This window comes from Macrobrachium rosenbergii, chromosome 56, assembly GCF_040412425.1.
Source record: "Macrobrachium rosenbergii isolate ZJJX-2024 chromosome 56, ASM4041242v1, whole genome shotgun sequence".
Lineage (NCBI taxonomy): Eukaryota > Metazoa > Arthropoda > Malacostraca > Decapoda > Palaemonidae > Macrobrachium > Macrobrachium rosenbergii.
This window is the reverse complement of record NC_089796.1, coordinates 23,168,386-23,180,679: the sequence shown is the minus strand read 5'-3', so window position 1 is coordinate 23,180,679 and position 12,294 is coordinate 23,168,386.

Below are 12,294 nucleotides of genomic sequence, written 5' to 3'. Positions count from 1 at the left end.
CCAACAAAGTGACTTCCCCGCTTCTCTATCAAAACACACTGATGCTGCTGCTGCCTTCTTGGCTGAGGTCGCCAAGGAACCAATCTGTCTGCCACCAAAATCTGACTACTGCTGTCACTCACACCGTGACAGAATACGCTGGCCATCCTGAAAAAAAAAAAAAACACTGGAGGCAGGAGAAATGGGAAACTACCTGTAACAAGATCGTTCCAGCAAAGAAATGACCTAACCTGACATCTTTATACAACAAAATAATAATTTTTTTTTTTCCTTAACACCACAACATGACACTCCTCTAGAAACGCCACCAATCCCGCCAGCCGAAACAGAACCAAACCTGGCCAAGGTCGCCATTGTAATGAACCACTTTGGCTCTACAATAAATCATAGACTCACCAAGCTTCAAAATCAATACGCAGCATTACAAAGTACATACAAAATGATTATGAGACGAAATAAAGATTTTTTTGGGAATAGGCAGAAAAAGAACAATAAGGGAACACCATGGCTTTGTTTTCACAGGATCAAGTCACAAACAGGAACTGAACACAATATATACTTACAGTAGAGATATTCACATCTGAAGTGACTGTAAAACTGTTTGGCAGGTTTTTGGTCCAACATCTTGAGGGTACATGTGTTTGGGTGGTCTTTGAAGTCAACTTTAGACCTGCAAACAAGTGAAATGCAGTCACTGTAATATAAGCTCTTCTATGAACAAAATGCATGCCAAGCACATTTCTGTTTAAAAGCCCTTCTATGAGCTCCAGTGTGGATCTCCTGCCTGCAGCCGACACACAGGGTCGAAAACCCGACGGGACACTGGAATGTGAGGAGAGGGCGGCAGTATCACCAGGGCGCTAATCATCAAGGGCGGCATCTTCAAATGACGGGATCATCAATTTCGGGGCAGCAGGGGTGGGCGTGTGGCAGGATCAGGAATTCTGAGGTTGGCCCTCCTAGCGCCATCTGCCCTTTCCTCTAAAAGCAGGCTGGAGCTCGGGGCAGGGGGGCTGGAAGGCCCTCCTCTGGGTGAAGTTTATGAGGGCATTCCAGCCACCAAGAAACTGGATGAGGGTCAACCTCCTAGTCCGGACTATACCCACAGTAAAGGATGTAGGCATTCTGGAAAATACAACTGAAGGGAAAAATCTGACCAGCTTCTGTGTCCACCTCCTGGTTCTCTGATACGGATATTACTGGATGAGTTGATCAAAGAGATCAACTCTCCCAGGATGCCTGTTGTACTGCCCATGACAGTAGGGCGCTGGACACTAAACTCCTCATATGTAACTTGAGCCCCACACTGCCGAAGTGTCATCTTAACGCTGAATGACCCCTTCTAGCCTCTGTGCTCATGACTGCAATCATGGCAGAAAGTTAAAGAACTTCCAACAGATGACAAACATCTCCCTTCTATCACTCTGTCTCTCCTCTTGCCAGATGTTGCGGGTGGCTGCAAACCTCGAGACATTCGGGCCCCACGACCAACCAAAGGGTACCACTGACATTGCACACCTGCATCATATACAGTTCCTGGGCCAGGATACCGACTTATAATAATTATCCATAAACAGGCAGGTATCCTGATTACGAAACGATCCACAAGACCGAAGACAGTGTCACACAGTGTGGAAGACCCCAGAATACACCAAGAAGTCACTGAGCGTATCCAGTGTTGGCTTCCGTAATGAAAAAAATAACTTTACACCATATTTCTTTTGGTTTCTTGGGGTTGTACACTTTTATACTTAGACGCCCTTTGTGGCATCATACCCTCATCCAAAGAAAGGTTCTGGAAGGAACCACGAGAGTCTGGCACCGTTCACGAATGAACTCCAACACTGGGCGGACTAAGATGAGGCGTCGGGTTATTCGGGTATAGCCTTAGGTTGAGAAGGCGTTGAAATACCTGTCCATCGCCAGGAAACTATCACGGGCATAATGCCGGGCACATTGGGCGTTTAAAAAAAAAAATTCCGCCCTCCAATATTGCCTGGCGCCGCAGCAGGCATCATCCCCAAAAAAATGTGGAGCCCAAAAATGCGCCATGTCCGTGAGGTTGCAGCCCGCTAGCGATACGACAACGTCGACTGCAGTTCCTCACGCAGTACCGGCGTAATATGCCATTCTGTACAAGGAATTCCAGCACCCCGCCTCAGAAAAGCTGAATGAACCTCAGTGCAGTGAGAGAGCTGGGGACGGTCAGTCCAGGTAATGCCGTAAATGGGTGTGCATGTTAGGTGGGGTGGTCCCAACCACCCATCATCACTTTGGACGAACAGCCTTCTACACCGCTCCGCAGCGCACGACCTTCTCACGGGTCTGCGCCACAAGACTGCGATGCATGGGCACGTCTTCGCACTCCCACACTCCCAGCTGGGCCGTCTCCTTCACTTTTTCGCCATCACTTTCGGTCTCGTCCCCACCAGCCACAATTGGGGCATCCTCCTGCCAACTCCAGACTCTCCCTCATTATGCACTAAAACCACTAAACTCTAATTCACTTTCCCCTCTGGCTCCCGTGGATTGTGGGGGCAAATATCATCATCACTGACATCAGGCGTGATGTCCTCATCGCTGGATGACCAGCAGCCACCGAAATCAGGGACTTCCCACCTGCTCTCGATCGAGCTCCGACAAGTATTCATCTATGTCCTTTTGTTGGAGGCCTCCCAAATGTTTTCGGATGCCTCAGGACACACCCGATGCTTCCTAGGTTGTAAAAAGGTACGTGGATGTGTCCTGGGTCGGATTTCGGTCACATCGGGCGAACAACATGGAGCTGAGAAGCTGGGTCACTTTGGCTGCTGGGTCCTTGTCCAGCATCCGTCTAAAACTCGTCTCACACGCTCATCAACCGACAGGCAGTATGCGCCTTTCACTGTCCTGACGACTTTAGACATCTCTGCAAACATCCTGTTGCAGCACGAATACGCAAACACTCGCCAAGTTCTGCAAAACACGTTTGCGCAAAAAATCGCTCCATAAGGTCCGACGCTGATGCTATCTGGAGGAATTCGCGCATGCAGATCTGGGTGACGCTTTACAACAAAACAACAGCTTGATCTGTGAACTCCCAGCATCCTTCAAGGTGCTGCGGATTTGAAACCTTCCAAACTAGGCCTATAATTATTTTTCCGCCGTAACATTTAAAAAAGATTTTCAGCTCGACGATGCTACGCCCACTTGGCATACGACAGACGATTTAGTCGACATATGGCACGCCCATTAAGCCGTTAAAAGGTTGCTTTCTGTGATGATGTTAGTGCATTATGAGTGTCCAGATCTGAATTATTAACCTCTGTTAATTTTTCCATACATAGAATTCGTTTCTGAACGATTAACTGGGATTATTATTGAGGAGGCCTGTTGATGTAAGAGAGGTCTGCTTGCAACTGTACACTTAGGCTTTTAGTGGCAGTAGAGGAGGGGAGAGGTGTGTCTCGGCTATTCTGTGTTGAGATTCTTTATGATTACTATGGGTTGTTACAGCATTTGAATGTGAATACTGCTTACTGATCATTGATTCCTCTCACCTTCAGTTCAAGTTTGGCTTCATTAATGGGCATACCGTTCTGTTTATTAATATTTGTAATTCTGTATAATATTGATAAATTATAGTCTTTAGATTTTGCATGATGATTTAATTTGCAATTGATCATTTAAAGGTTTTGTATTTCCAATTTGTTGTATGATCTTCAGAGCATACAGTGTTATTTCTACATCTTTTGTTGAATGGCCATATTTTAGACACTCTAGCACATTGAGAGGCTTAGGGGACAAAGGGGCGAACTTCTATTTAGTCCTAGAATTTCTATTTTTGGTGGTAGTTCCCCAGTTTGTAAATTCTTATTTGACTATTTTAATATGTTTATTTGCATCCTTTCTACTTGGGCAGTATATAATTCCCAAGTCATGTATGTTGTTGTTTTCTTAATTTGAGTGGGAGTCAGTTAAGATTTGTTTTGATGGGTAGCTTCTTTTCATCGTCTGGGAGCATCACTGTTCCTGTGTATAGTTTAGTGTTTCAAGTGGCTAAGTTACTGCTACTTTATATCATTTATATTGGTTATTTGTAGAATGGTTGTTAATTGGCTTTGCTGTTTATATTAGCTATTCATTGCTTTTGATATAACTATATTCCATATCTGTGGGGTGAGTATTTAATAATTTGTTCTCTAAATATGGCTGGTGAGATTTGTTTTCAACTTTTAATACTAAAATCTGACCAATTGTCTGTTCCAAAAATATGTTCAAAATGAACTAGTGTTGGATTGAGTCAATAGTTATTCTTGATTTTTTTTTACATTCATCGGTGATGAGTTGTCTTCTGTGTTGATGGGGTTTTAGGAGGGTTACTTGTATCTAATTTAGAATTATTGTCCATTATGTATGGTTCCAGTGTTGTGATACTGGAGTTTACCAATTTGTTTTTTTATTTGTTTCTTTTGATTTTCAAACACTCTGAGACTTTAGGAGTTGATATTTTACTTGGAACAGGTGTCCTTTGTAGCATTTATGTCTGTACTAAGAGATTCGGGAGTGACGTTCCAGTCATCGACAGTGCCAGAATTTTACCATTATGAGGTCCTTTACCCCACCCAAAAAGGGGATGGCATATCATGATTAGTGGTGCATGGCCTAAGGTAAACCCAATTTGCTAGGACTGAGTGTAATGCACAATACAGTCATCCCCATCCTAATCACATTATGGGGCAACCGGACAGAAAGCCGAGAGTCCTATTCTAGAACCAGGCCCCCCTGGAATCCATGGTCCAGCTCACAGAATAGTTCCACCTGAAAAACAACAGGTCCGAACATTATCAGGTAGATTGATGGTTATCAGGTAGATTGATGGTTCTACTCACAGTTCCTATTAATTAGCTTCAGATCCAACTCCACTCCATGCCATGATATGTTTTCCCATTCATTAGGTTTGGTAAATTTTTGACAAAAGTGGAAAATCGACAAAATTACTCTAAAATATGTCATTATATATATATATATATATATATATATATATATATATATATATATATATATATATATATATATATAATATATATATATATATGGGACACTTTGGGACCAAATCTATGGACAAAAAAAAAAAAAAAAAAAAAAATCCCTAAGTTCGAGAGCCCTCACCACATCAAGGTGATCCCAATTTGAGGGTGAACTCTCAAACTCCCTTAACTCATCTCCTCATAACCTAATTCCTTCCCAAAGTCACGAATTCTGGAATCTATCACACATCGCCCACTAGTAAACTGTTACGAGCAGGTCATGTTTATGACCGACTCCAGGCTCTTACACCCTTTTAACATTAGATAATGAATTAAATACAATACTTACAGTATAGGAATACCTTCAGTGTAATTGGTAGGTGTACAGAAAGTTTTAAATAAAATAATTATATTTTACAATAACTACTGTAAAATGATGGAAAAATAAACCTATAGAATGTTTAAGGTCGAAAGGATCCAATGAAAGGGAGTTTGAATGTCACGAAGGTTTGTCAGAGCCTGAAAAGTCTGTTGGCTAGATATCCATACAAGGCCTCTGAAGAATCCTTAATCGACTAACAATTGGAGACAAAGCAGATGTTCGGCTGGTGAATACTGAGGTGGCTATCCACAACTGGAGTCTAGTTCAGATAGTCTCCTGTAAGTTTGCTGAAGGCTTTGGGGGTGAAAAGCAACACGTTTTCACTCAATAAAAGACCATCCAACAGGTCCACCAATATCGTAGGGCTGTTCCTCTCTCACAGTCTTGTCCAAAGCTCTTTCTCCGCTGGATCAGAGTTACACCACCTGACCTCACCGTATGTAACGGGAAAAACAACTATAAATAACAGTCCTTCAGCTGTTCAATTACCAACAGGACAACTCACTTGCGTTGTGCAGCACAATAGCTTAACAATAATATAAAGGTAAATACATATTTCCGTAACATTACAGTAACAATGATAAAAGGAAATACGTAGATTTTTACCGACAGGTATATAATAACTAGGGCAGCTGACAAGTGAAAAAAATATAAAATGCATAAGCCAGAAAGCAGTACAAAAGGAACGCAGTATTACAACGGCAATAAAGTATGTTAACTACCCTTGCTGATAACCAAGGACTGTCCCGACAGTTAACAAGAGACTAATATTAAAAAGTTGAGTAGTCACATGGAAATGACAAAAGACCATAAAAGTAAAGGATTTCACTGAATTAGTCACACACAAGCATAAGAGAATGTGGATTACTACAAATGTATATATGTAAGGCATAAGCTTATTGATGACTCACTTAAGTACAGTTCAAGTTATTATGCTAGACGAAGCAAAAATAATGGAAACACTAAAGAATGGACAATATGAACGTGAAATACATGCAAGTCGATGGCTGGAAGTATTGCTAGGGGTAACCTGCCAGAGCACACAACAGTGTAAGTTATGGTCCCCGGGGTGCATGAGCTTGAAGATTTCAGAACTGGCGCACCTGGTGACATCATAACAGCAATGTGGGTTTATTTTGATCTGGGGATTTGCTATGAACTTTGTTTAAAAACTGTGTGAATGGAAAGATGGTTCGATGGTTCTGCAGTAATAATTCTGAAATTTCAAGGGGAAAAAATGCAGGTTACAATAAATCATATATATTCTTATTTCAAAAGTTTACAATATTTATCTGATAAACATCAATATATCTAACAAAAATCTCAACACACAGCATAAGTAAGAGAGATGAAAACTAAGTGTTCGTTGTGTATTGAAGCAGGTGCAATGCATTAAACATCATTTATTCCAATTATGTTTGAAACCTACAGTCAAGAACCTGGTAATTATGGACACTGCACCAAAATAAAAATGAAACGACGAGCAACATCTTACTTTGCAAAAATTTAAATAAAAATATGCTTAGGAGATACAATATCTTACTGCAAGAGCAATGTGATGGCTATTTACTCTAGAGGCATACTGAAAGATGCATTGTAACAGACTTAAAATTATAGGTATCCTTCAAAACTGGCTTGTTTCACAACAGTATGTTATTAATTAAAAAGAAAAATTTACTTAATCATCCCTTTTTCAGTCAAAATTTTATCTAATACTGTACTAATTCTTTAAAAATCTATTGCCAAATCTAGTCTGGGTGACGTAATCAAGATCTATAATTTAATGGAAATGCAGTGTAGAGTACAGCATATGAAATGCCTTTACAAAGAACCAAAATACATATACAATGAGAGCAGCATCACATTGCATAGCATCTGGATAAAGATGACAACAACAAAATGACTGTACTCTAACTAATTCACTCTTCCCAACAAGTGCAATGTCATTACTAAATTCACCCTGAAATGGAAATACTGCCTAAATCCAGTCTACCTCTTGTAATCATGGCATAAAAAGAAAGAATGGAATGTTTAGATGTTTGTGTTCCTGTAATGAAGCAATGAAGTGTGCTATAAATAGATATCATAAATTTATAAATAAAAATCTAAATACATCACATTTACACAATAAAAATAAAATGTACTTTTAAATCTATAAAATTAGTCCTCTTTAAATCCACATATAGTAAGTACTTATTTTGCCAACCCTGGTAACTGGAGCTTGACCTCAGTTCAGAAAACTAGGTTTTCTATTGTATAATATACACTAAATATTTTACCTCCTTACATCCTGTATAGAGAACTTATTCAACTGCAATAGCATCATTTTGATCAACATTGGTATCTGCTCACACTTGGGTAATACTTCTGACCATCAGGCATCACTACTGATATGTGGCAAATCCTCAAGGTTAAATAGTACAAAAGGCATTTACATTACTTAATCACAGATCACACAGGGCACAATCATGAAAGCTGTACAAGGATATATCTCGATCAAACAAAATATTCAAATGGAAGCATAAATATTTGAAACCTGAATTACAGCACTTTTTATTTTTAAACAATTTCTTTACAAAATATACACAAGACCTTTAGCAAAAGAAATCATAAACTGCTGATTGCTTTCGAGTAAAAAGGCAGTGACGTGTTTAACTAACTATACAGTATAAGGTCGTGCATCTTTGCCGGGTTGACTGTTACCTGACATACATGGGTTTACTAACAATCCTTTATTAATTATCATTATCCTGACAGCAGTATAGTCCATCTGTACACAGTAAATAGTTTTTTTAAAAGCAGCTTAAAGCTTTCAACATCTATCAATGCCATTGCTACTGTATGAAACTATGTAATGCCAGATACTGTATACACACTGCTTCCCTAAGCCTCAACTAGATGTAGGATCAACGAATCTCCTGACTTGTTACTAAATAATCAAGGATTAAACTGCCTGACCTACAAGGTGTAAAGGCAATATATACGATGTTAAACGATATGTGCCCTTGTCCTGACGAGGCCTGTTAATATACCCCCTTTATACATCAGGGTAACAACCCACAACAGTGTTCCATATGCAAACCTCCTTTGTAAGTACATTTTTCTTTATCACAATTAGGTTTGGCTTACACTGGTATTATATCAATAGATCAGATTTTTTCTAACATGAGTAAAATCTTTGGAGTGTTGAAATTACAGTACAGTGCATGTTTTCTCCATATTCACAAGAACAAAAGTGATTTCCTTGATCACAAAATTAATGGAAATGAAGATTTATTTTTTAACTTTCCCACTTTGAGATTAGTTTACTGTACTTCTATCTCAAACAACTTTGCATATAAATCTGATTAAAATCATCATCAAAACATTCTTGCATGATGGTCAAGCAAAAGTTTATTAACAAAAATTACGCCTCATAAATACCTAGCAGCTGACTGGATACATATGCAAAATAGTTCCTTAATCCTCTTAAAAGGGAATCTTGAAGTATAAGTGTCGCCTTTTAAATTGAAACAAAATTTAAATTTTATTGGCAACTGATAATGCTACTTGCTTAACACATATGCTTATTTCGTATGATGTAAAAGAATTTCATGTTTGATGTTTCAAGTAACTAAAAAATATATCCAAAAACAAATTCAATGGGATCATATTTGTCAATGCATTTATTTTTATTTCATTTCCAAGATATACAAACACTAGTATCTGCATTATGAAGCCTTGATTTAGGGTTGGCAACTATCACTTAGCTTTTCTCTTGACACTGGGCTTTCTTTTGCCTGACATATTGCATAGCTGTAACAGTAATACAGTCATAACCAATTTAAAAGAACACCAGGCAACTTCACTTAAGCTTACTGTCAAAACACTATACAGTTTTAGAACGTAAGCAAACTAGAAGCATTCAGGTAGTGCATACCCACTAACACCAGTCCCTATGTGCACATTTTTATCCACTATACAGCACTGTATCCAGTTATATGTCTACATCCACATGAAATCTTGCAGGCTGAGGGGAGTAAGCAACCTCTGCCCAAAATAACTGATAAAGGTAATCAACGAGATTTTATGAAAATTCATAAGACTTAAATCTACAAACAATATACACAATTCAAATTAATTATGGTTTGAACAACTAAAACTGAGAACAAATCCTGTATGCAGAACCTCCATATTAACATGTATTAATCATGAGGAGTAGGTCCTTACAAAATCCTCAAACCTTAAACTTTAAGAGGAAATTTTATAATTGTGAGATTCTTGACTTGATGATGGACATCTCAAGCAAAGCATTCCATTACATCCGACAGTTTTTAAGGCTTGTGATGCTCTTGACAATGAAACAAAGTAAAATTGCCAGTTGCTCTGCCAAACGTGGAATTTTCAAGATGTATTCAAACTACTGGGAAGTTTCAACAAATAAAATAGAGCTAATGGCCACTAGGGCAGACTTCATGCCTGATGAAATGGAACTCAGAGAACTGGGTATAACATAAGTTAGATAATTCACTTGCATCCAAATTAACTTCATAGAAAGGAATTATATGCAGTCTGCTTTTTCTAACAGTGACTGAATTACCATTACAAATTATAAGTAGCTAAATGAGACTGTGTCACATTTCTAAACTTCCATATAGGCTTACATAAAGATTCCTTCTGCAAAAAGAGCAAATATACTGTTGAACATATTAGACAGCTATAAGGAACAAAATGAAAGTAAAGCAGAGATCAAAGCAGCTGGGCCAAACCATACTGCAAAATACCTTCAGTACCATCCACAGCATGCCACACAAGCACACAATGATTGGTACCTCTGGACATAAAACCTGACAGAAAAAGTATACACAATGGTTACCCTAATTGAAGAAAACCCTAAACGTTCATGCATTTTCAAAAGAACACACATACATCATTTTTAAACTTTTTCATATTCTATAATACATTATTATTTTCAAGGTGTTTAATTTATAAAAAGCTTCCATATATTGCTTTCCTGACACTGGATAAATAGCACTCTACTGTTTATTTCCTACAAAATGCCAAGTAAATTTCTCTCTGCTTTTAGTGTCCTTCTTGTACATATTAACATTCTATTCCATAAATAACCATTACATCAATAATCACATTTGCCTTCATGGTGGCTGCTTGGAAAAGTCCTTTGCTCTGTAACAGCAAGTTCCAAATGCTGAAAGAAGGAAAGCTAATTGACTTAAACACTAACCCATCAAATGAGTTCAGACCTTTGTGAATGAAAGTTATAATAGTTAATTTGAAATGAAAGACTTAATTCACTGTTCTTCCAACTTTACAGTATATGTTAGTCAACTATTCAAAATAGTTTAACAATGAAGATTGCATATGAAAATACTTCAGCATAATGATATTCCCTTCAAATACAAGGGGTATTTTTTCAAAATATGAAAACTGAAAATGATTTTACATAACTGTTTAAGCCTGGAAAATAAGAAACTAATATACCTGTACATTATTCAGCTTCTAACAGGAGGCTGTTTCAATATCAGGGCACTTACTACAACTACACTTGAAGGAAAGGATACAAAAGTTTAAGAATGAGTTGCAAAGTCATATAATCTCTGCCTTAAAGCTGCAGTAATGTCTTCAATGGAATATTCTTTCCTTCTTACCTGGTTTTGTATAAAAAAATTGTACAAGACAAAATAGCCTCAATGTTAATGTTGGTCTCAAGCAAAGAAGAGCTCCTTACAAAGTCACACCAAATAGAATCATATTTGGTTTATATTTCTGACATTTTTTATCAAAATATAATACTACTGGTGTATTACTTTTGTCACTTCGTTGAAGTTACTGCTAGCATTTCAATGAATGTTGAGGACGAGGATGTAACATTCAGAAAACTGGGAGATGAAAAGTTCCTTTATAGTAAAAGTATGAATATACAACACATTGGCACTGCATATATCTAAGTTTTGGCATTTTTTCCAAAATATTAAGCATTGCAATGATACCTATGACATAATTCTTGGAGACAGAGTGGATTAAGAAATCCAGTGGCAGTTATTATGCTCAGGAAACAAATTTTCAATAAACAACATGATAATGTGTTATACGGTTATGACTTGTAAACAAAATTTGTCACTGAAAGGATTAAGTTCATAAAAAATTAAAGGACATCTCTTGGTCACCTAAATTAAATCCTAAAATGAATGTACAGTACCAACTACAACTGACTGGCCAGCTAACCAAAGCTGCTTTTAGCTTTATGTTAAATCCAATCAACAATAAATTCAACAATTAAAATGGCATTACTATCCAAACTCATCATTAACTCAATAATTGATAAAGACAATGGTGAAGCTCAGAGAGAAGCCTTAAAACTAACAATGTCACTGTACCAAAACACCCGTGCAATCTATTTATACTATATATCCAAACATGACAAAGCATCACTTGATAGCCTCGGAAATCACTGCGAGTGTTTCAGAACATGGCAACAACAGAAATGGGAAGAAAATTTTCCTCAACAGCCATTTGATGAATTCATTTAGTCTGAGTCATCGTTGTTGTGGTCAGCTGGATTGGAGCCTCCCAGGCTTTCTTGCAACTCTATGACACTTTCCACAGGGTGAGGCTTCCATCATCACCCTATACGACAAGGCTGAATTATATTACCTGAAATACAAAAATATTCTGAGTCTCTTAGAAAGCATAAATGTGCTGCCTCTGATTTACTTTGGGTTTTTAACTCTTAAAATAAAATTAAAAGATTTCAATTATTTTAATTTTTCAAGAACACAAACCTCACTTTATGGCTAGTTGAATGATTTCTTAGCTGAGAAGTGAAAATTGGAGCAAGGTAAAGCTGGAAAAGTTTGCCAACTAAGTAGGAGGAGAAAAAAATAATAAAAGAAAATGGGAGGCAGA